Source organism: Amphibalanus amphitrite, unplaced genomic scaffold (assembly GCF_019059575.1).
Source record: "Amphibalanus amphitrite isolate SeventyFive unplaced genomic scaffold, NRLGWU_Aamphi_draft 000009F_arrow, whole genome shotgun sequence".
In the NCBI taxonomy this organism is placed as follows: Eukaryota; Metazoa; Arthropoda; class Thecostraca; order Balanomorpha; family Balanidae; genus Amphibalanus; species Amphibalanus amphitrite.
This window is the reverse complement of record NW_024881505.1, coordinates 811,837-834,545: the sequence shown is the minus strand read 5'-3', so window position 1 is coordinate 834,545 and position 22,709 is coordinate 811,837. Positions and strand designations below refer to the sequence as shown.

General features: G+C 49.9%; 1 protein-coding gene across 1 annotated transcript in view; it reads left to right on the top strand.

Moving 5' to 3' along the window:
* The first annotated feature begins 601 nt into the window (after positions 1-601).
* The window catches only part of LOC122380084, an 85,679-nt gene continuing 63,571 nt past the window's right edge, over positions 602-22,709 (top strand). The window contains exons 1-2 of the mRNA XM_043362901.1: positions 602-817; positions 4,984-5,041. The gene's annotated coding sequence lies outside the window, so the exon portion shown is untranslated. The remainder of the gene's footprint in view (positions 818-4,983; positions 5,042-22,709) is intronic.

The following is a 22,709-nucleotide window of genomic DNA, read 5'->3' as shown; positions in this document are numbered from 1 at the left end:
TTTTCGCTCTTTCTGAACCGAGCGACATCACTTTCGTGCCAATTCATTAACTTTTTTGAAGGTGGGAGGGTCCCTTTAAGGCTATTTTCATATTTTGAATACCGTATTTCTTACTGCCTGGAGCTGTAAGTTCAAGGCAGTTCGGTTTGACAAACCGAACTAGGTCAATATTTGTTTCCTCTTCAAAAAAGGAGCCGGAGTCGCCCCCTTTTTTTGACAGCTCCGGCTCTGGCTCCGGCTCCGAACTATATTGTTTCACGGCTTCGGCTCCGGCTCCGGGCAAAATATGCCGGCTCCGGCTCCGGCTCCGGCTCCGCACCCCGGCCCTGCCTCAAACCGAAAGTCTGGATCCACCCTGGTGCCCTAGCTAATCGCTTACTAGAATCAGCGCACACAGATGTCGTGGTTTACATGTATATGCATAGATGTCGCAGCGATAGCGACACATGCAGTGCAAATGGTAGCAGACAGCAGTAGTTTCCCCTACCAAAGTGGTGGTTTTCTACCACAGACGCTCGTCAAGGTCGGAAATTCCAAATACGCCCTTCAGCATTCGGCCTTCGATTAGCTGTGGCCAAGGCTATAGAACTCCGCTGTGGCCTTGAGATACGTTTGACAGATTTGGCGCAGAGACATGAGGTGCTATGCATTGGTGGATGTAAAATGATAATCACTGAACTCTATAATGATGATAATAATTAATACCTACAACACCTTCGACGTGATTATCTGGTCTTAGTACTGGGAATTCATTCTGTCCTTTCTTTCATCAAGCTGATTCAGGTTCAAATTGACAGGAAGATTCAGACCAAGACAGGTGAGTCAGATAGTCTGATTTTGTCGTTTTTGTGCCTTTTATTTGTTAATTTCAATTTAGCTTTTGGGCTGAGAACACATTCACTGTCATTGTGGCATTACAATCAGTTCAGCTGTGGAATTTGGAAATTTAGTATTGATATGGCCGTGGGCATTACCTACTTATTTTGTCAATTGAACTACGTACCAATGACCAATACCAATACTTTTTTAGGACATGCCAATGGCAAAATGATAGATACCTGGTGCGTAATATTAACGGGGTGTGGTATGCCCTCAGATACGACATCCCTCTAAGAGTGTGATGCTCTTGCAAAAATTTGTGACATCTGTATTCACTGCTGAGTGCTTCATAATGTTATATACCTCTAAGTGATGGATGGCACGACATGCCCATGGCCAGGTTGCAAACCATGGCAGTAGACTGTAGAGTCGATGGGCCACAGCAGCCAGAGTGGCAAGTGTGCACCAGGCACCAGCTCATATTAATCAAGCTAGAAATCCATACCAGCATGCACCAAATATAAAACAATGCGTAAATTTTGCGATTTCATAACAAAAAAATACTTGTTTCTGTTGTGGAAAACTGCAGTGATGCAATAAAAGGGTAATGATTCTCTGGTTGACCTGCTAAATGCTATCTCACATGAATATCATGTTCTTAGTAGTTGCATAGCACTGCACCCACATAGCAGTTCAGCACAGTGAAGATTTCAGACCTGCACTGCTCCAAACAAAATCTGCACTGTACCACAAATCTGTGCTTTTCTACAACCTGCTGAGTGCCCCCACATTGACAAGATGTTGTAAGATTGTGATGCTTTGCAGCTTGGACCCCATGGCCCATGGTTATGGAAACATTTTTGAAGAGATTGTGATTGTGAGGTTGGCCATATGCAACCCAGTTTGCATAACAGCCTTGGATTGGTACTTTTACTATGCAATGTGTGCCTAGGTGGAACTAGCTCACGTCATTTTTTCAACTTTCGCTTCAATATTTTTTTGTACTTCATTTAAACATTACAGAACCAGAACTAAAGTGCATAGGAACTAAGAACTAGAAGGGTAAAAATGAAAGGATTCAAATAAGTTTGTGTGTAACATCCACACCAAATGGGACAGTTTTGGCTCCCCAAACAAGTGACATGTTTACAAAGTATGCCGATGAGCAATGGGCATGTCCTCTCTGATACCTAATGTGATGCCCCTTTTGGATGTTCCTGTTGTGATGCCTCTCAGGATTGTGATGCCATTGTTGTTGGTTGTGATGCTGATGCCCCTTGGAGATCGTGGAGTGACTTTTTGCAGATGGATTGTTGGACCATGAAAAATTATGAGTAGTCAAAGTTAGCTTAAGCTACAAAAATGTTCTCATAGTTTAAAGCTTTGTGTTAAAATTGTAGCATTTCGTTACACGTAACAAATATTTTAAATGGCAAATCGATCTGAATCATTGACTGCAGCGACTGACATCTTTTTCTTACTTATAACATTAATATTGGCACAGAGGTATTTCAAGAAACAAAGCTATGCTTCAGGCTTGATGCTGGATATTAGAGTATACACATTCAAATTAAAGTTCATCAGTATGCTGCACCTGCATTATTAGATTAAATTTGTCGCCTTTGCCTATTGTTAGCATAAACTTATCTCTGTTTATGTTACATGTTGCCTATTTCAAATGCACCCCTGAATCCATTTGTGCAATTCTTACCCTCTAGCTTAGGTATCAAGGCAGAACGGCCGATGTTCTGTAGGTTGTCTTTGTTTGCTATTGTTTTCTTCCACGAGGAAGACTCAAGGAGTCACCGACGTGATCAATTTTGCTTGATTGATTAGCCGTTAGGTCTCATCTGTAATGCTAAAACAGCACGTGCATCCCTTGCGTCCGGCAGTGCATGACTTGTGCTTTCTTCGCGGTCACTTTTTCCAGCCACCAGCGATTTCTAGTTCTCCTTGCAAGGACAGTGGCTGGTTTTCCTGGGTGGGAAGCGTGTGAGTCCCCGCGGTGCACCGCTCGCCACTGTGGGAGGGAGGCCGCACCGCCGTCCGTCACCCTGACCGCACCGCTGACCTTGACCGGTGCGCCTCTCTCATCCGGGGGGGGGGGGGGGCGCACGGTCCGGCGCCCACGAACTGATGGCTGCCGTTGGGCAGACTCCCGAGTCGTGTCGGCCGCTGACGTGTATTCAAATGTATTGAATGCGGCGTGCATCGTATTTGTGGGAGATCGTGACTGCCGGAGTGGACACGAGGATGTGCCGCGGGCCGGTGGCGCCGCGGCCAGGCCCGGCCCGGCCGGCAGTGGGTCTGTGACCATTTGAGGAGCCTCGCAGAGCGGGGACGGCGGCCTGCCAGAGATGCCTTTCACGATGCCGACAGTTCCTCGGCTAGATCGTTTGCCATGAATTCTATGGCCGACGCATGACCTTAAGGAGAGTTTTATTACCGGGCCCAAGTTCTCGGAGCTCCGTGTGCGTCCTTACCCGGAGTTTGTTCCGATATTAAATCACCATTACAATATAAAACCCATCTGGGCTGCATGGTGCCATAAGCATAAATCAGCCGAAGTTTAGATGGATATGCTAAGGAGCACATCGCCTGTATTTCTTCAACGTGCTTGCATTCACCTGGCAAATCCCGTGGCTTGAGTCGATAAATGCCGAGCGTTTTGTGATATGTCCACTTCTCTCGCAGGTGTGTCTGTTTGATGTGTCTGCTGACACCGTGTAATGTTGCGGTCGGTTTTGAATAACGTCCGTTCATGCATGCTATAAATCTTGGTTTTAGCGCAGAACTGTTCTGACCGCCAACGGGAGGATTCCGGCTGTTGGCTGTCGCATCTTATGTTGATTGTGCCCGCCTGGGCCTCCCGGTATGACAAGCCTTGCGGATGCTCCAAAACGCCGCAGGAATCGAATATAATGATCAGTGGAGTGAATCGTAGTAGGTAATCGTATCGGCTTGGGCCGTGTGTGTCGCTTCTCGAATGCGTCTGGCAATTTGGTTAGTTTTTGTTCTGTCATACTGTGCTAACTGTCATACTGTGTTAGTTAAATGTGGTGTTATCCACTGCCTACGCACTATCGTGCTATGTCATGTCCCTCCTTCAGTGCCATTGTCAATGAACACTTCTCTGTCATAATTGTCGTTTCTAGCTTTTTATATCGTGATCTTGTGGTTTCCTGTCAATTGCCATATCGCTGTTATCCTGTTGTATTATACAATATCCCGTATGCCATTTCCCATCGTTCTCTGCCGTACCTTTCTATGTGGCATCCTCCGTGACCTGCCATTCACTGTCGTTCGTTGCTGTGCCGTTGTTATGTGCCGTTCAATGTCGCTCGTTGCCTTGTCTTCGCGATGCACCATTCCCTGCCGTTTATTATTGCTCGTTGCCGTGCCCTTCCATGTGGTGATGTGCCGTTCCCCGTTGTTCACTGCTGTTTCCCGCCGTTTACCGTCGTTATTTGCCGTGTCGAACTGCGCTGTTCCCTGCCGTTTAGCTACTATTGTTCGTGATCGTGCTGTTCCATCCATTGATGCGCCAATATGTTCCGTACACTGTCGCTCGTTGCACGCAGCTTTATGCAGTAATGCGCCATTCCCTGTCGTGCCCTGTCACTCGATGCCGTGTCGTTGCCGTGTCGTTGTGCTGCGTCGTTCCCTGCTGTTCCTTTCCGCTCGTTGACGTGTCGTTCTACGTGGTAGTACGCCATTCCCCACCGTGCCCTATCGTTTTCTGCCGTGCCGTTCCATGCAGTGTTGCGCCGGTCCGTGTGTGGTGTGCCGTTTACCGTCGCTCGTTGTTGCCGTTTGTCGTGATGTGCCGTTCCCTGCCATGTCATGTTGTTGTGATTCACCGTTCCCTGTCGTTCACTGTAGTTTATTACCGTGCCGTTGTGATACACCAATATCTATTGTTCGTTGCCGTGTCATTGTGACGCGTCGTTCCCTGTCGTTCACTGTCGTTCGTTGCTGTGTCGTTGTGATGTGCCGTTCCCCATCGTGTCGTTGTGACCTGCCGCTCCCTGTCGTCGTTGCCGTGCCGTTGTGATCGCCGTTCCCGTCGTGTCGTGCCGTGGCCGTCGGAGCTGCGCCGCGCTGCCGGCACGACCGCCGTATGGCCACGTCACGTTCTGATGGCTGACTTCTGTGTGGCCGCAGGCGCCTGGCGACTGCTGCAGCCGAGCGCCGGCCGCCGCTGGCGGCATGAGCCGCACAGGTAAGTGACATCAGCGAGCGTCGGCTGGTCGTGACGCGGCGCTCTGCACCCTACACGGCTCGGAGAGGAGCCCCGGGACTCTCGTGGCTCCCGGACAGAGCTGACGGTCGCCGGGCGCCACTGATTGGTCACCTGTCCGCGCGGCTGAGCTGTGGCGGCTCCCGAGTCCGTGTCGTCTGCCGATGCCGTCCGCTGTGTGTCCCCGCCTGGCTACCACAGCAGCTGTGGGCGTGTCTCCTTTGCGGCCGGGCGGCGGCGGCGCGTTGATGTGGTGCGGCGCCGTCGGCTGCTCGTCCCGGCCGGCCAGGTGGGCCCGTTCCGCGAACCGGCGGCGTACTGCGCACCGCGCCCTCCCAGAGACAGCCGGTAATTGGCGCCGGGTCGCCGCGGTCAGGGCCAGTTGCAGATGCCCCGGCGTGGCCATTGTTCTGACACCGGCCCGGCTGATGGGAGCGCCGCTCATGGCTGAAGGGTGGCGGAGAAAATCGGCCTTACTCCCAGAGGTAGCCGCGCGGGGTGTTGATATTGTGGGAGGGAGACGGCGCTTGGTGTTTGTGAAATTATCGCATGGCTCAGAGAAGGCCGAGTTGGTACGAAGGTTGATGATAGGACATAGGCGAGCACTGTGGTGTACGCTGGGAGCACGGTGTGCTATCGGGCTGAGTAATAGTGTTCGCTCCAGCTGCGACTGTGGGAGCGGGCTCGTCCCGGCGCCCGCCACAAGGCCGGTCCCTGGTCTCAGGCGGGGTCAGCTGCACAACTCAGGGTCAAGAGCGGCCCGGCGGCCGGGCGTGGACACGGCTGAGAGTTGAGACTGAGGGACAGTCACCATGTGGGGATGGACCGCCTACTGTGCAGTCTCCCCGGCTCGCTGGCTGAGGGAAAGGGATTTCAAGAGACTTCCTAACTGCCCTGCAGGGGCGGATCCAAGGGGGGGGGGGTCACATGGTCATGGCCCCCCCCTTGAGGCCCGGGGGCCCAAGACCTGCCAGGGGCACCACCGGCCTATCAGGGGTATCACAGTCCTGACAGGGGCACCACAGGACCGCCAGGGGCACCACAGGCCTAACAGGGACACCACGGGCCTGGTGCCCCTGGGCCCTGACAGGACTGTAACGCCCCTGACAAGCCTGAAGTGTCCCCGGCAGGCACGTGGTGCCCCTGACAGGCCTGAGGCGCCCCTGCAAGGCCGGTGGTGCCCCCTGTGGTGTCCATGGCAGGCCTGTGGTGCCCTTGCTAGGCCTCTGGTGCCCCTGACAGGCTTGTAATGCCCCTGGAAGGACTGTGGTGCCCTGGGCCCTGACAAGCCTGAGGTGCCCCTGACAGGCCAGTGGTGCCCTTGCTAGGCCTGTGGTGCCCCTGGCAGGCCTCTGGTGCCCCTGTCAGGCTTGCGGTGCCCTTGGAAGGACTGTGGTGTCCCTGGGCCCTGACAAGCCTGAGGTGCCCCTGACAGGCCCGTGGTGCCCTTGTTAGGCCTGTGGTGCCCCTGGCAGGCCTCTGGTGCCCTTGCTAGGCCGCTGGTGCCCCTGGCAGGCCTCTGGTGCCCCTGGCAGGCCTCTGGTGCCCTTGCGCCCGGAGAGGACTGGTGCCCCTGAAAAGTCTGAAGTGCCCCTCGGCAGGCCCGTTGTGCCCCTGACAGGCCCAAGGTGCCCCTGCGAGGCCGGTGGTGCCCCTGGCAGACCTCTGGTGCCCCTGGCAGGTCTGTGGTGCCCCTGGCAGGTCTGTGGCGCCCCTGGCAGACCTGTGTTGACTGGTGCCCCTGCTAGGTCGCTGGTGCCCCTCACAGACCTGTGGTGCCCCTGGGCCTTGACAAGCCTGAGATGCCAGGCTATGACAGGCTCGTGGTGCCCCTGATAGACCAGTGGTGCCCTTGCTAGGCCTGTAGTGCCCCTGGCAGGCCTCTGGTGCCCCTGCTACCCCTGCGCCCGGAGAGGACTATGGTGCCCCTGAAAAGCCTGAAGTGCCTCTCGACAAGCCCGTGGTGCCCTGGGCCCTGACAGGCCCATGTTACCCTGCGAGGTCGGTGGTGCTCCTGGCAGGCCTCTGGTGCCCCTGGCAGGTCTGTGGTGCCCTGGCAGGCCTGTGTTGACTGGTGCCCTGCTAGGCCGCTGGTGCCCTCACAGGCCTGCGGTGCCCCTGGAAGGACTGTGGTGCCCCTGCCCCTAGGGGTGCTCATGGGCCCAACAGGCCCGTTGTGCCCCTGACAGGCCTGTGTGTATACTTGCTAGACCTGTGGTGCCCCTGCTTCCTGGCAGGCCTGTGGTGCCCTGGTGGGCCTGTGGCGCCCTACAAGGCCGTAGGTGCCCCTGACAGGTTTGTGGTGTCCCTGGAAGGTTTTTGGTGCCCCTGACAAGCCTGAAGTGTCAAGGACAGACCCTTTAGACGCCAGGGTCAAGTTCGTCGGACTGACAACGATTTGCTTACCTGATAACGTTCCTGGTAAGTACTCGCTACTCAGCGTCCACAACATAATATGTTGCAGGCACTTTAGAAAATCGGTCATTTGTAAATGCTAGGCATTTTGCAAAAGACGGTGTTTGAAAATACATGAATAGGTATTTTGTAAATGCCTAGCATTTGCAAAATGACTGGAGAGTCAGTCATTTTGTAAAATGCCTAGGCTTTTTGCAAAAAGCCTGGAAAATCAGGCATTTTGCAAAATGCCTAGGCATTTTACAAAATGACTGATTTTCTAAAATGCCTGCAACATATACACATAGCACATCATATACTTGCTTACAATTGGTAAATGTGGTTGTGGCTAAGAGCTAAGATACTGACTAAAAATAAAAAATAAAAAAAACTGAAAATGGGGGCACCACCAAAATGAAGTGGACGAAATCCGTTGAGTTTTTAATTTTGGGTATAGGTAGGGGCACCACTTCGATTCATGACCCTCCCCTTGGAGTTTTCCTGGATCCGCCCCTGCTGCCCTGTGGTGAGAGGATCTCTCGGGAGACACCAGGTCGGTCCTGCTCAGGAGCTTGTCTGAAGGACGGCTTCCGACACGGACGGCAGCCCGTGTCTCCATCTGGATGGTGTGCTTCCACGGGCGGGGATTGTGATAGCGCTCGCCGTCATCCGGAGCTGAACGAAGGCAGAAGGGTGACGGGTCACGGTCTCTGAAATTCCAAGCCCACAGAAGCAGAGATGTCGTATGGCAGCGAAATATTGTCGGGGCAGTGCCCATTTTTTCTATTGGATGGTTCTTATGATATAAGAAAATAACAAATTTATTGGGCTTTACCGATCTTTCGGTGGATACATTGTAAAATGTATTTCTTCTCTGTCTGATTTTCCATGTAAAGGTTGTGAAAAATGTTCCCGCCAATTTCATTCGTTTTTGGCTCGGTTTCAGAGCTGCCGATGCACTTCGGAGGCCTTTCAAAATCAAACGGATTTATATGTTCCTGTCAATGCAAATTACCAGAATTGAAGGAGAGCTTGCATCGATCTTTCCGTAGCTTAGCTACTTACCGGCGCAAAAGCCGGTCCGGGAGTGTCCCGTTCCTAGAGGTCGGTCGATCGTCCCCAGTGCTGCAGTCATCGGCCTCATCCAGTGGCCGGCAACACTGGCACCTTGGCGTCACGAGCCGATCGTCAGCCGTGATGGCACACCCTTTCTCCTGGAACTGACCCAGGAACACTCGTTTTATCGGTTGATTAGTGATAGTAAAAAGTCGCACTACCGAGAAGAGGGGACCGCTCTCGTCATCGGTGCCGTTTACGGCCGGCGGCCGTGCTCATTTTGTTGGCCGGTCAAGGTGAGCGTCCAATTAGCGCCCGCGAATTGGCGGCCGGGACTGGCTGATTGGCCGACGGCTGGTCAATTGGCCGGGATTTTTCAGCCACGGCCGCCGGCGCGGAGCTTCCGATGCCGTGCCGAATGCAGACGCCACTGGAGGGGAATTTATTCTGTATTTGACCTTGAAAGGCAAGTGGTCGTTTTCAGTTTTAGCATTCTTGACTAATGTCTTGGATGCTTGAATATTGCTAATTAGAGAACTGGTTTCTGAAGTTGTAGTGGCATATGCAGTATGCACTATGCAGTAACTTTGTATCTTGGTACGAATCTCATAATGCATTCGTGTCTGGCCTGGCGTCCCCGATCCCATGACTTGCTGTCTGCTGACGTCACGGCTGTAGGTATTCCAACATGTGCGATCGGCGTGCCTGACGCGACTGGCGTCATTGCTAAAATAGCCGAATGTTTGGGGATGTTACTAATGTAAAGATTCTTATCAGCTATCACCACTATAAATGGAGCTCGGTGAGAGTGCCATTGTTCTTTGAAGCACATTATCAGTTGATGACTGGGCCAAGACTCTCCACTTCTAGATGGCTCGTGATTGAACTCGCGCTATCTGCAGAACAGTTCCTTTATTGGTCATATCTGTCGGGCCCACCGTGAATGTCGATGGGTTGACGTTTGCCTTGGACCAACAGCATTACGCTCTGCTAAGCTGAGCCCTCTCAGCAGTTGGCCCCATTGTGACCGTGACGCTCTCCCCTACGTCACACTTGTAACGTGCAGATAGTGCAGCCTTTCTCGAAGGCCGCTGCGTGGGCTGCGTCTGTTTCTGCCATCATGTGCGCTCTCGCCGAGAACACTGGGCACCGCGGTGTGGGATAGCACGCGATGTGTCATTAGCGTCACGTCACTGTCTCGTCACGTCACGGAGTGTTCGGCCGAGGAACTACGTCACTGGCTGCTGTGACGTCACTGTCGCGGATGCGTCACTGCAGTGCGCGGCTGTCGGCGCCGTCCTTCTCACCCGGGCGGATACTGCTCGGCTGCTAATGACGGCCTTCAATATCGCTCTGAGACCCAGTGACGTCACGCACAGTATGTGCGGCGGACGTTCACGTGTGGGTAATGCGTCACTGGGTCTTTAGGCTGGCTCGGTTCGACGGACTGGCCCGGTGAAAAGGACCGAGATGACGGAGGCGAGAGGAGATGAGACGGAGGCGACGCGATCGGCGGCTGAGTGGAGTGACTCATGGCGAGCGGAATATACGCTGGATGTGTCACATCCTTACAGAATGTCAGTTGGACCAGATAAAACAGATGACATGTGTTGTACGAGCTCAGCTGGTGTTCCTTGGCAGATGGTTCCGCTATTTGGTATGATAGCCATCTTGCATCAGTTTATTAGCTGTGATTTGATAAACATAGTTAACAAATCGGTATCGAACACATCTCCAATATTTGGTTCCAATTACTTATTGCCACGCGGTCAAGAACATTGTTGGTTCTTGCCTAAAATAACCATGTGCTTATTCTGTAGGCTGTAGCACTACTGAAGCTGTTTAAACCTGTTATTATTCTCCGTTCAATGTTGGGTGCAAACAAATGCTATTCAAGTTCGCGTCACCAAGGTCTCCAAATGCCATCATTTTCTGGAAGTATCGCCAGCTGGCGCTGATGTCCTTGAATTGCTTACGCCACAGGTAATGCTCCATCAGATCCAGCCTGTTTGGTAGCAGCTGTCCCTGTCACGGCCGCCGGTGCTACAACAATCTGGAGGAAGGGGTGTACCACGGGACCCGGTACCGGAGTGCCGGTCCGTATGTCCAGTCGGGGAGGCCGAGTGACCGGTCGGTGCCGAGCCGCCACTGATGTCACCGCAGGTGTCGGAGGAGGGGATGGGTGCAGCGGCTCGGGCCCCGCTGAGAACACCGTCTGGTAATTCATAAGGCGCGCGGCGAGCCTCTTGACTCTAAGCGCCATGAACCGATCTTAACAGCCGTCTGAGCGCAGGGAATACCGGTCTAGGCCGCGTCCAAACCGGATGAATGACGCTGATGGCTTGTCTTTGTAATTAAAATCGCCTTAAATCTGGCCAAAGTCCATGTGGATGGGTCAGATATTAACCGCAAATCTGGGAAACTCCTGCACTGACTGTGCCCCCAGTCGGCTGGTTTGGAAATTAGCGTTCTCGGCCGGCCGATCCGTCTGCCATTGGCTCTGGTGTGTCTGATTGCGGCGCTGCCGCCGATGGTATCCGGCGCCGATGTTTGAGTGAATGACACCGGCCCACGATAGCGGCCTGAGCCGGCCGCCGCCGCTGCTAATATGGCGCTGCATACTTAGCGAACATCCGGGATGCACATTAGCGCCGCTGACAACGCTCGTTGATAGGGGCCGCCTACTGGCGACCCACTCCCATAGACTCTACTGTTTGCGCGGTAAAGTTAGTCCCCATTGCAGGATTACTTGCGATCGAAGTGAATGTATATGGTGCACCTGCATCGTTGTAATTACGATGACTCGTTTCACTTGTCTCTGGAGTATTCAGGAGTGGTCATCGAGCACTCATTTTGTCGCATTTCTTCCAATCAATGTACACAAAGAACGTGCTTGTGTAATTATATCGTGAAGTTTAACATGTTCGCTACATTTTCTGTTCTTTTCTGCTTCGTTCGCTCAGTCCAAATGCATTCGTTTTTTTTTACGTCGAGACAAAAAAGTCACGGCGAAGGAAGCGGTGCTACGGCTGAGGCTTTCGTTTCTGATCTCTCCTGCTGCCTCCGCTGTATCACCTTGGGGATCAGTGGCTGCCAACTGCAAAAGTTACCTAATCTCGGCTGCTTGTTTACCTGGCTGTCATTTTAAATAATAACTATATAGATCGTCTTTTTTCTTCTAATAACTAATTCAGCTCTATTGGACTTGTGCACACTACGACGAGAAGACCATCAAAGTGGTAGCGAAGTCTTGCTGATCCAGGTGTCTTGTAATGCTCCTACCGCTATGCTATGGATGCAGCAATAATGTTACTATGAAGCGATTGAGAGGTGGCGGCTCTAGTTAAATGCTGCCCCATCTCGCAAGCATGCATCAATTAAGCCAGATGATTTATGTATGTAATAGGAAGTCGATGCAAAAGACGTGACCTTCGCCCGAGCAGGTCCATGTGTTGGCTTTATGCCACGGGCGCTGCATTATTCGAGATCAACATTGCGCCCTCGGTTTCATTTTCTTATGTCGGTGATATCATGGAGGGTATTACCATAAACATGCGATTGACATCATCTCTGGCATACATCCGTGAAGCCTCTGTGGTTTTCTCTGGTGTACTGTACGACACACGCCAGTTGTCTGTTGAGGCCGATGGGCTGTCATCCTGCCGGTGTCCGCACGTGCCGACCGGCCGGCGGTGACGGATGGCTCTGATCGCCGCCCGTCTGCGGCCGTGTCGCCGTGACTGGTGACGTCATCAGGTCGTGACCCGGTGACGTCACCGGCGTGTCGCGTCCGCCGGTGACCTCAGGACGGCGCCGGCACGGAGCCTGTTCGGGCTTCCCGGCGGCACTGATGGACCACTGGCTCTGTATTGTGGGGATTGCCGCCCGTCGGGCTGTCATCACAAACTGCGGCGCTGGGACTTTCTCGTGGTATTTAAACGACAGACTGGTTTAGTTGTTGATTATGGGTCGAAGACTGACGGAACAGGCAGTAGGGGAGAGTGGGGTAATTTGGCCGCTTTTTTTAGAAAACGATGTAACTAAAAATCGACAACACATTTCTGCATTTTCTCAACGCTGACAGGTGTGGCATACATTTTACTTTCGTGGACAGTAAACTTGAAATGATAGGGTAACTACTTATATTGAAATTGTGACGTATTACAAAGGTCTGCAAAGCGGCCAAATTGCCCCACTAGCAGGGTTATTTGGCCGGGGGTGTGGGGCAATTTGGCCGGTGTTATTTTGAGGCCATGATTTTTGATATCGGCGAGTCAGCTTCACATTCAGCAATGACGCCTGTCCTACGACGCATTTGAAGCATTTTGGAGGTTGACTCAGCCGTCACAGGGGTCGAAAATAGTCAAAATAGCGGCTCTAGATGCGATGACAGTTTTTTATGAATAGCTTTTGAAGCAATCAAGCTAGGCCAAAACTAAAAGTACCATCGTAATTCTCTCGTCATTCCGCATCGAAACATTTAGGGTGAAGTCGTATAAGAGTACGCACTTAGTGGATTTCTTGCTCTCATTTGTTTAATATTTGAAAGAAAGAAATCGCAAATAGGGAATATTAAAGTTCATTGAATTAGCCATCGACCCATGGTGCAACGATCCTTCAGCGTAAATGGAACTGGTCTAAAACTGACATTTTCTGAACCGCCGCAGTTGCGTACTCTTACCATATGGGGTGTGTAAGAGTACGCACGCCAGGCGGGTGGAGTACGCAAGCATATGAACACACACCTATGCAGCTTGTACTGTCCAAATGCTTAACTTCAAACTCAGAAGGCATTTAAAGGTAGTGTGCCAGCTTTCTTGGACCGTATGGAGTTAATGGCCCAGATAAGGAGAACCGGATTTTTAGAACTTATCCATACCTTCAAAACTCATGGAAACGTCTTAAATTCTTCAAATTTTGAGTACCCCAGTGCGAAATTCGCCCCGACGGGTTGTCGGTCGTACCCCAACCACATTTCACACCACTATGAACAATAAATGCACACACTGAAATCGCTATTACCGATATGCTCATCCAATCAAGTTTCGATAAACCCGTTCATCATCATCTCCTGCGGTTTCGAACACGCCTGTTAGGTGGCTTCTGATGCTCGTCGAGGTCGGAATTTCCAAATACGCGTGGTGCGTCGGGCCGCGCGCTCTGACTTCGGCCAAGAAAAATGCGTCAGCTGATCATTGTCATTTCTGCCACTTGCGTGTGGTGAAATGGGGTCATAACTTATAAGACGGCTTTTTCATATCAATTATTTTACATAAAATCATATTTCAAACCATAAATAATGTTCGACAGCCAAATAAAAGAAACAATACCAATACGGGCTTACAGTTTAACCCTCGCACGACCAGGCCATTTCTCATAACACGAACGACCAGGGGGGGGGGGGTTGTTACGACCCCCCCCTGGCGTTTCGAAACGGAAGGTCGTAGAGCTTAGCGGAAAAGACCAACGGATTGCTCTCGCCGAGATCTCGCAATTGGTGGTATATTTTTTGGTCCTAGGTCAACATTTGACCTATTTTTGACTGGTCAAAGGTCAAATTTTCGGAAAAATAGACTTTTTTCAACTTTCGGCGGCGATTGCGGCAAAACGGTGGGAGATATCGACTTGAAACCTTCACTATCGTGTTCCTTGATCAATTCTCTATCGTTTGGTATGTATTTCGTTTCCCTAGCTCTAAAAATGGCGCGTTGGGAGCGCCGGAAGTCGGCAAGGTCACAGTCGGCGGCAGAAATTCGAAAAATCAAAATTTAAATTTTTGAAATCTGATTGTATTTTTGGATTTGGGAGGTCCATTTGCTCCCTGTAGAAGCTAATATTGCTGCATATTCCCATTGAGGTGACAAGAATTAGCAAAATAGTGGTTCGGGCGCTTTTCAAAAATAGTACCGGACGCTGTTCCTCTTGTGACGTCATAGCTCCGTGACCTGACCTGACCCGGTCAAATTTCTTATACCATATGATAGCCAATACTTGCCCCAACATGCATGGGAAGTTTCATCACGATCCATCAACCGATGTCCGTACCACCGGCAGGAAACCTCGGGCGTTGGCACTCAGTTTGTGAAAATCCGGCCGGAGGCTGTACCTCTTATGACGTCATAACTCCGTGACCTGACATGACCCGATCAATTTTTTTTCGGCAAAAGATGCGCAAAGGTTGCCCCATAAGGTACCCAAAATTTGGCGGCGCTGCGCGCCGCCGTTTTTGCACCATTTCCGAAAAACCTCAGGGGGGGGGGGTTGATACAACCCCCCCCCTAGGCGTTCTAGGGTTAAGGCTCGACATTGTGTTGTCTACGATTAGACAGCTGATAACTCATTCCCGTACGTCGTATGGTCGTAACACTATAATGACCTTTGCTTATTGTCACAAGTGCGCCGCAATCGCGATTGTTGCCCGACGCCTGTTTGCAGGTGAGCCCACTACAGTTGTTATACATATCTAAAAACCGAAAAACTTTTAGGCGAAAAAGGCACTATTCCAGGCCCATTTTTGATTTTTTTTGCGATATTAGGTAAAAACAGAAGCTTCTTATCCTAGGAAAAATAAAATGGGAAATCTTTCAAAGGTGGCACACTACCTTTAAGTTAATTCTAGTATCCAAAAAGAAAAACTTAAAATAAATATTTCAAGTCTATAAATCAGGAAATAATCATGTCGTGTGTTTCTTAAAAAAAAAAAATGCACAATCAAAAGGGAGAATAACTCGTATTTGGAAGAATTTCGGGTACGCATCTGCATCACAGTGCTCCATTGATGATATATCTACAAAACAAACGTAATTGAGCGATATATTAATAATTTTATATTTCTGTATATTCCATTTAATGTATAATTCTGCGTACTCTTACCCTCCTGAACAGTGCGTCCTCTTACCGTACATGCAATTCACGCACAAAACAACCCCGAAACGTTGTGCAAAACTTCGGAAACATAATATTGCACTGCACAGTATTTCCCCAGATAACCTCACAAGTTTCCCACAACAATCCCGAAAATGTACCTTATCTCAACTGCCAAGTATCAAAATTATTGTACCATACCATAATAATATCATAACGCTCGAAAATAATATTCATCGCCTTAAACTCAACAGCATCGCCGCTCAACGCCCACGTTCCGTTGGTGACAAGCACGCACTGGCGGCTTCATGTCACTTCATGAACTCGACAAGCCCGCGTTGCTAAGCAACCAAAACAGCTGATGCGTACTCTTATCGCCCGCGTACTCTTACCCGCCCTTACCCTATGTGTTGACCTCGAGAGGTCAAGGTCAAAGGTTGGCTTCAGGTCACGTTACCTCAGGTCGCTTGACCTCAAGGTTACGTGAGTTCAAGGTCATCATGTATATCATTCGATGCGCCTTGACGAGCTGAACACAATGAGACCATTTGCGCGGTTGTATCTTTTTTCTGTAAGTATTTATTAGCAAAAAAGCGTTAGGTAACCGTTGATGACGTCACATGCCCTTACAGCTGTCCAATAGGAAATATGGCATCAAGGTATTTAAAGTTGGTCATGAATTATGTCCTTTATGGGATAATTGACCATGACAACTCAGCCGTCCGAGCATAGTGACTCTGAGCGCACCGGCCAAGTTGCCCCGCTAGTCCCGGCCAAATAACCCCACTTGGCCATTCTGAAAATTTTTGTCTATAAAGTCGTCATGGCTGTACAGAACTAGATGAAATTGCTCTTGGAACCGCTGAACACCCTCAAGAATGGCGCTATAATGTTGGAATTCGTTTACAGCCCATATACTGCATGTCATACAAATTTTTAAACGGAAGTAAAAGTTACCATTTTCTAACGAAATTCACGTTTTATTAATTTTGAATAAAACTAAGAGGGGGAAAGTTTTGACATTTGTCCTCCAGTAAGTTCTGCCGATGACAAATGAATAGAGACTAAAGTTATTTCATTCACTTTTGTCAGCTTTCGTACAGGTGGGGGCGGCCAATTTACACCACCGGCCAAATTACCCCACTCTCCCCTATTTGAATTACAATTCAGTGGCAGAATATAATGCAGTTGTATGTTGATTCTAAAGCACGGTTAATGCGTTCGTTTGAAAACAAACGAATGTATTTCAAGGAATAACGTTCCCGCGCTTATTTACGCATTCTGGAAACCGCTTCGATCCTACTTGTGCTTGGAGTCTGTGAATATAAACTATTTGGTTGCATGTGTTTTGCGCTTTGCTTTCAAAGGGTCATGTTCTGTTATACTTTGCTGGTTATTCGTTTATTTATCAGATAAAATTTCACCACACGGATAAGGCAGTGACAGGCTTACCTTCATCTCTTGGCACAAAGACAGGGATATTTTGACTTAGCTTCCGAAGAATCTGTCTTCATCCTATTATCTGGGAAAGCCCAAAACTGCTGCGCAGTCCATTTTCTTTTCGGCTTTGACATCACGCTGTATGTAGCTCAGATCCCACTGCATTAGTTTGGGGGAGAGTGTCTAATCATGGCTTGAAGCTTTGCCAAGCAGCTTGTGTTCAATGGCCATGGCAGCAGGAAAGTGGCACGAAACATTTGTCTTTTTGCTTAGCCTTGACATTAAGCTTCTATTAGGCATTTTGATGACGTCGTTCATGCCTCACCCCAGGGCGGTATGTGTTTCCGCTGGAAAACCTGGAGATTGCGCTCAGCCAGCTTTACAATTTTAACTGAGCTGGGTTTAAAAATTGTTATGCAAGGTTCTTGTGTCCTGACGTAGTCGCACTACGGATGAACGATCTGGAATATTAGACACCACTTTTCTTATATGGGTTTTGCATTTTCATCACTGAAGCCGGTGACGCCTACGCGCTGTTTTCGTACTGCCGTGCCGGATGTTGCCGCTTCAGACGCTCGCTCCCAGTGGACCAAAATAAGCCGGGATGTCCTGTGAACTTCGTCGGAAATGCCTTGTGCGGCGCTAGTTTTTAGCCGGGCTTCTAAATGTGCTCTCAGGCCAGCGCTTTTAGTTTTCAAAGTTGTGACGAGCGCTCTCCCGTGAGGCACAGCCTCTGTCCTCTACCAAGCGCGCCCGCAGCAGTGCCGTCCTCAATCGAATCGAATTATAACACACCGACTGACTGGCTGGTTACTTATACCAATACAATGTACAGGTCCAAGTTGCAATGCTGATTTCTGATTAAGTGAGGTTAGGTTAGTTTTTTATTTATTAGACTTCTGTTTAGTCGTATTCGCCGCTGTATACAAGGTAGCGGTAAACATCGCGAAGTGACTTATCACTGCCAACGCTGAACGTATTGCCAAAGATACATTGATTGGCCAACACGAGTTGGCAATTACTGCAATAGTATGCTGCTGTATGATCCAAGAGAGCACTCGAGTGAAATGAATGCACTAACGCGCCGATATTGTGTTTTAATGCACGCACGTATAAAGTTGCTCGACATTCGCCATCCGCCATACTAATCAATCAGAACATCCCAGAAGTATCGGCGATAATGTATGAGCTGCGAATGTACCACAGTCCGCTGACTGTGTGGTACGCCCGTTTCCGTCTCCTTATCCTGTTGCACGGTTTCGCTTTGGCCGGGGAGGGGCGCCACCACGTCTGTAGCGCAGCACCCCTCCGAAGGGTTCGGGGTAGGGGCGTCACCCCGTCTGTGACGCAGCTCCCCTTTGAAGGGACGTCACCCCGTCTGTGGGGCGGCTCCCCTCCGCAGGGCCCGGCGCCTCCCCTCCTCGTCCGGGGTGATCGTGACGTCACTCCAGGATGCACGGCGGCCGGATCGAGGCCGCTCTCAGCGGCGGCCGCCCGCGCCGATCCAGGTCACCAGGTGAGACTCTGGCCGGACGCGGCGCGCGCACCGTCCCCGGCCAGGGCCGCGCCGCGCCGGTTCCGGGTGCGTGTGTGCGCTCTCCACTGCCGCCCTTCTCTCCCGGAGACGGTGGCCCATATGGTGTGTGTGCCGATATCACTGGGCGGACCGGCAGCGAGCTCGGATCGCCCGCGGCGGCGCGGCGCCCGCCGTGTCCGCGGATCGGGTCGTGACTCGCTGCTCCGGCCCGCTCGCCGTATCCGATGTCCAGCCGGCGGCGCGGCGCTCCGGCGCTCGACGACAGCCGCCCATATTGTGGCCGCGGGCGGCAATCGTGACCCCGCGACACGGATGCTGACCGCCGCGGCGGCGCTCCGATCGCGGAGCGGGCTCAGTAATGCTGCCGACAACAGTCGGACAGAATGGCCGATGGCTCGAGAGGTAGCCGAGTCGCTGGTTCCCGGCTCTGCCGTGGCTGTGACGGCGCAGCCGAGCTCGTCGGCCGCACCCTCCCCGCCGCCGAGCGCGGGTACAAACTGGTTCCGACCGTGATTTAAGCCGGCGCCGCGGCCGTCCTGTGCGGTCGCCGTGTGTCCGACTCCGAGTGGCGCACTCAGCGACCTGCCGGCACTGCGTACAGCCAGCGATTGATGCTCCTGCCACGACTCGAACGTGACGGGGGTTTTGCGCCGATCGCGCCGGTCTGAGCCTCCTCGCTGCACTCGCAGTATAATTCGTTCCGGAAGATGTGTGGTAATTGGTGAATCTAGCTAATGCTTGGTTGACTGCAGGCAAACTCATAGATGTAGCGTGCTAGAATACTACGTAAAAGGTGTCGATCAAGAGTGCAGCGACTCAATTGGATGGCTTTCTCCTCCCCCAGTGCACAGAAGGTATAAATATTGGTGAATATTTTCAGAAAATCTGCAGATTAGTTGTGCTTGCGGCTCTGACGGGCTCCAAGCATTCGAGGGAAAGTGATCTCGAACGTTTCGTAGGCCCACTATTGCGCAGTAGTTCTTCGATATTGTTCGTAGAATTGATGATTGCGGAAGATTATTTCATCAGATAAAACTGGATCCCATATTGATAGATTTCAACACAAGCTGTGCATTTCTCTCATCCGAACGCTAGCTATGATTCTAAAGCATAGTTTTTTTTCTTTGTGAAAGATGAATGCTTCCGTTCACTGTTGGAATATTCTAAATGCAATTGTTTTCTGTTCCGTGGAACAGTAATGATAACACTCTTTTTTGACACCCTGACTTCCATGACCCTACCAGCATGCCCTGGCCTGCGCCTGCACCCCACCTGTCCCTTACTTCTACCCAACCTGCCCCTTATTTCTACCGTGCTCCGTCAGCTCTGGAGAAGTTGGTGCGCCAATTAGTACAGGACAGCTTCACCATTGCTCTAGTGGCATACGCTTACCTACATGATGATTGATGAATCTGACCGCCATTCCGAGCATGTCTTGCTTAGCACCCCTGGCTACAGCTGCGTCTCTGACTTTTTAATATCTCGGCTAACATTAGTTTGCTTGGTATCGTCGGGTTTCCTTGACGACCGTCCCGGTGCCGAGTGCAAACGGCTTTGTTCTGTCAGGTGATAAATGCTATCACGTAGACACAGGCGGATGTCATTACACGAGACTGCTGCGGGGATTCCTTCGCACATTTTCACATTTCGTCATCCTTGTATCGAGTAACGCATTACTGCGAAAACTTGGTATTTTTCACCTGCAGCGCTGCCCTCATTGCCTGAAAATACCGCGCCCGAAACATCCGGGAGATTCCTATGGGGCATTCCACGATAGATCGTACCAGGCCCGTCACCCTCATCTCTCAGATTTTAATTAAAATCGGTCCTAGGGGTAATCATAGGCCCCAAAGACGCCTGGCAAAATATCAGACTTCTCAGATCAAAACTTTTTGAGTTATATTGCATTACATTTTTTTAACTTCGGTATGTAACGGTGAGTTTGATGGCCTATAACTCAAGAACGGGTTAAGCAACCAACAAAAAGTAAACAGCACTAAGCTTGCGATGAATCAAAAATTAATATTACTATTTAAAAATTCCAAAGAAAAAATTTCATTGTTGAGCAAAAACCTTAATCTTTTTTCATTTGCCTCTAATGACTTTTGGGACCAAAATTTTTCACATTTTTATTTTTTCAAAATAATATTCATGTCATTGCAAATCGACATGCAAAAAATTAGAAAGGTGTTCTTTCTATAAGTTCCTCATTTTCCCGCAAACAAAATGGGTTTCGGAGGGGTTGATACGACCCCAGCACGCCGTTTCGCTTCTAATAGAGCTAGAGCCTCGCGGAAAAAACGAGCGTGTGTGCCGTTACAAGTCGCAGCGATTGATACCCGATTTTAAGGTCTCAGGTTAACCGGTAGCGTCTGAGGTCAGGTCACGTGACTGAAGTTACGGGTTCGGTTTTTAGTAAATAACTTCGCAAAAAATGGCCGCAGAGCCGCGATTTTGGCATCATTGTGTTCGCCTAGCTCAGGTGCATCGAATGGTATACTTTTTGCTAGGGTGAGGTCAACTTAAGTAGTTGACCTCGGGTCAAGGTCAGGTCAGAGCCCCTCAGGTCACGAAGCTGGGCAAAGGGTATCATATGGCATATCATTCGATTCGGAAGGTCTTCCCGAGTCCATTGGTGGCTTTCCCGACTCTCTAGCTCCATTTGATCGGGAGTTATTGACGAAAAACTCGTACGACCCTAGTGACGTCATAAATGACGTCACGCAAGGTTAACAATGCAAAAGTAAAGCATTGGACTTTGCAAGGAGTGCATGAAATCACGATACCATGTACGTGGGATAGTTTTAGATCATTCTCGGCGCCAAAATAACAGTTTTTATATTTCCCCATTGATTTATAACAGTGATGTCACGTGACCGACCTGACCTCATGTAACCTTGACAAATTCCCAGATATACAAGTTGTGAGACCTCTGGAGGACACCATGTATGCGTCCTGTAGCTTTTATCTCGGACAGCTATGGTCATTGGCGTCCAAAACAATGTCAGAACCAAACAGCCTTTTTCACCCTCGCGCTTATAGGAAAGAGGGTTGAATGAACCCTCTTTTCACTTTTTCAGATGACTCAGACTTGAATTGAAATTTCAGTAACCCGTGATGTCACTAGGCAGCTTTACCACGCCATTTGTAAGCTCCTCACCCGAAATCACTATTCGAAACCGTTATCGTGACGTAAAATAAATACATTTATAGAAAGAACACCTTCCTAATTTTTTGCATATTTCTTAACAATGAGCCAAATATTTTTTCAAAGAAATAAAAATTCAAAAAAATTTGGTCCCAAAGTCCAAAAAATACAAATGAAAGAAAACTCGATATGTCATACATCAAAAACAGCGTATTTTTCGAAATTTCAAAAATACATATTAATCTCTGTTTCATTGCAGCTTCAATGTTATATAACATTTGGCATTTGAATAATCCGTCTTAGAGTTACAGCCCGCCAAACTTAGCGCTGCAAAGCAAGATCCAAAAAATGTTATACACCATAACTCAAAAAATACTTATCTGATAAGCCTGAAATTGTTACAGGTGGATTCAGAGCCCCTGATTACCCCTGAGACCAATTCTCGTCAAATTCCGAGAGATGAGGGTGTCAAATTGGAAAAAAGTGGTACGATCTATCGTGGAATGCCCCATATTCCAGAGTTAAACTGCTCGGCCTCGGCGTTTGACAGCTAATGGCTTTTGTAATTATTATCGTCCCTTTGATGCAGGCTGCTTGACTACTCACTATTTTTGCTGTGCCCTACTGAAGTATGAATTGAATTCCAGTGTGGGAGGCGGTATGTGTTCTATTTAGTGGCTGTATTCTACGAGGTCTGGCTTGATGACGGGACTTTGTTGCTGAACCCGTACGTTTGTAGAGCTTGCCCTCGTTTTTCAGAACCGTGGCTTCTAGTCTGATAAAACTGGCCACGAACGGAGATTGCTGAGATTGTTGGCCGTCTTGTTCAGACACTGGAGTGTTTCAGATGCCAGGGAGCATAGCCGTATTTTTCGGTATTTTAAGGAAGATTAAAGAATTGGGGCGCATTCAGCGAGAATTTAGCTTTCTTTCTAATCTCAGATTGAAACGCTCACACAAGCATGTATTGGGCCGCCAGCCAGCGGCATCATGCAATATACAGATTGTGCGCCCCTCTGAACACATGAGCACTGTTAACTCTCCCGTTGCTGGGCAATATGTTGCTTGATATCACCGTGTGAACACTCGCCTGACTTAACCATACCTGATAACGCTACCACGCTACTTTTCTTATAGAAACGCTGACACCTACGTGTGCCGTATTGCTGCTTCATATCTGACATGACCGATCTGCGGCTGTTGTCTATCGT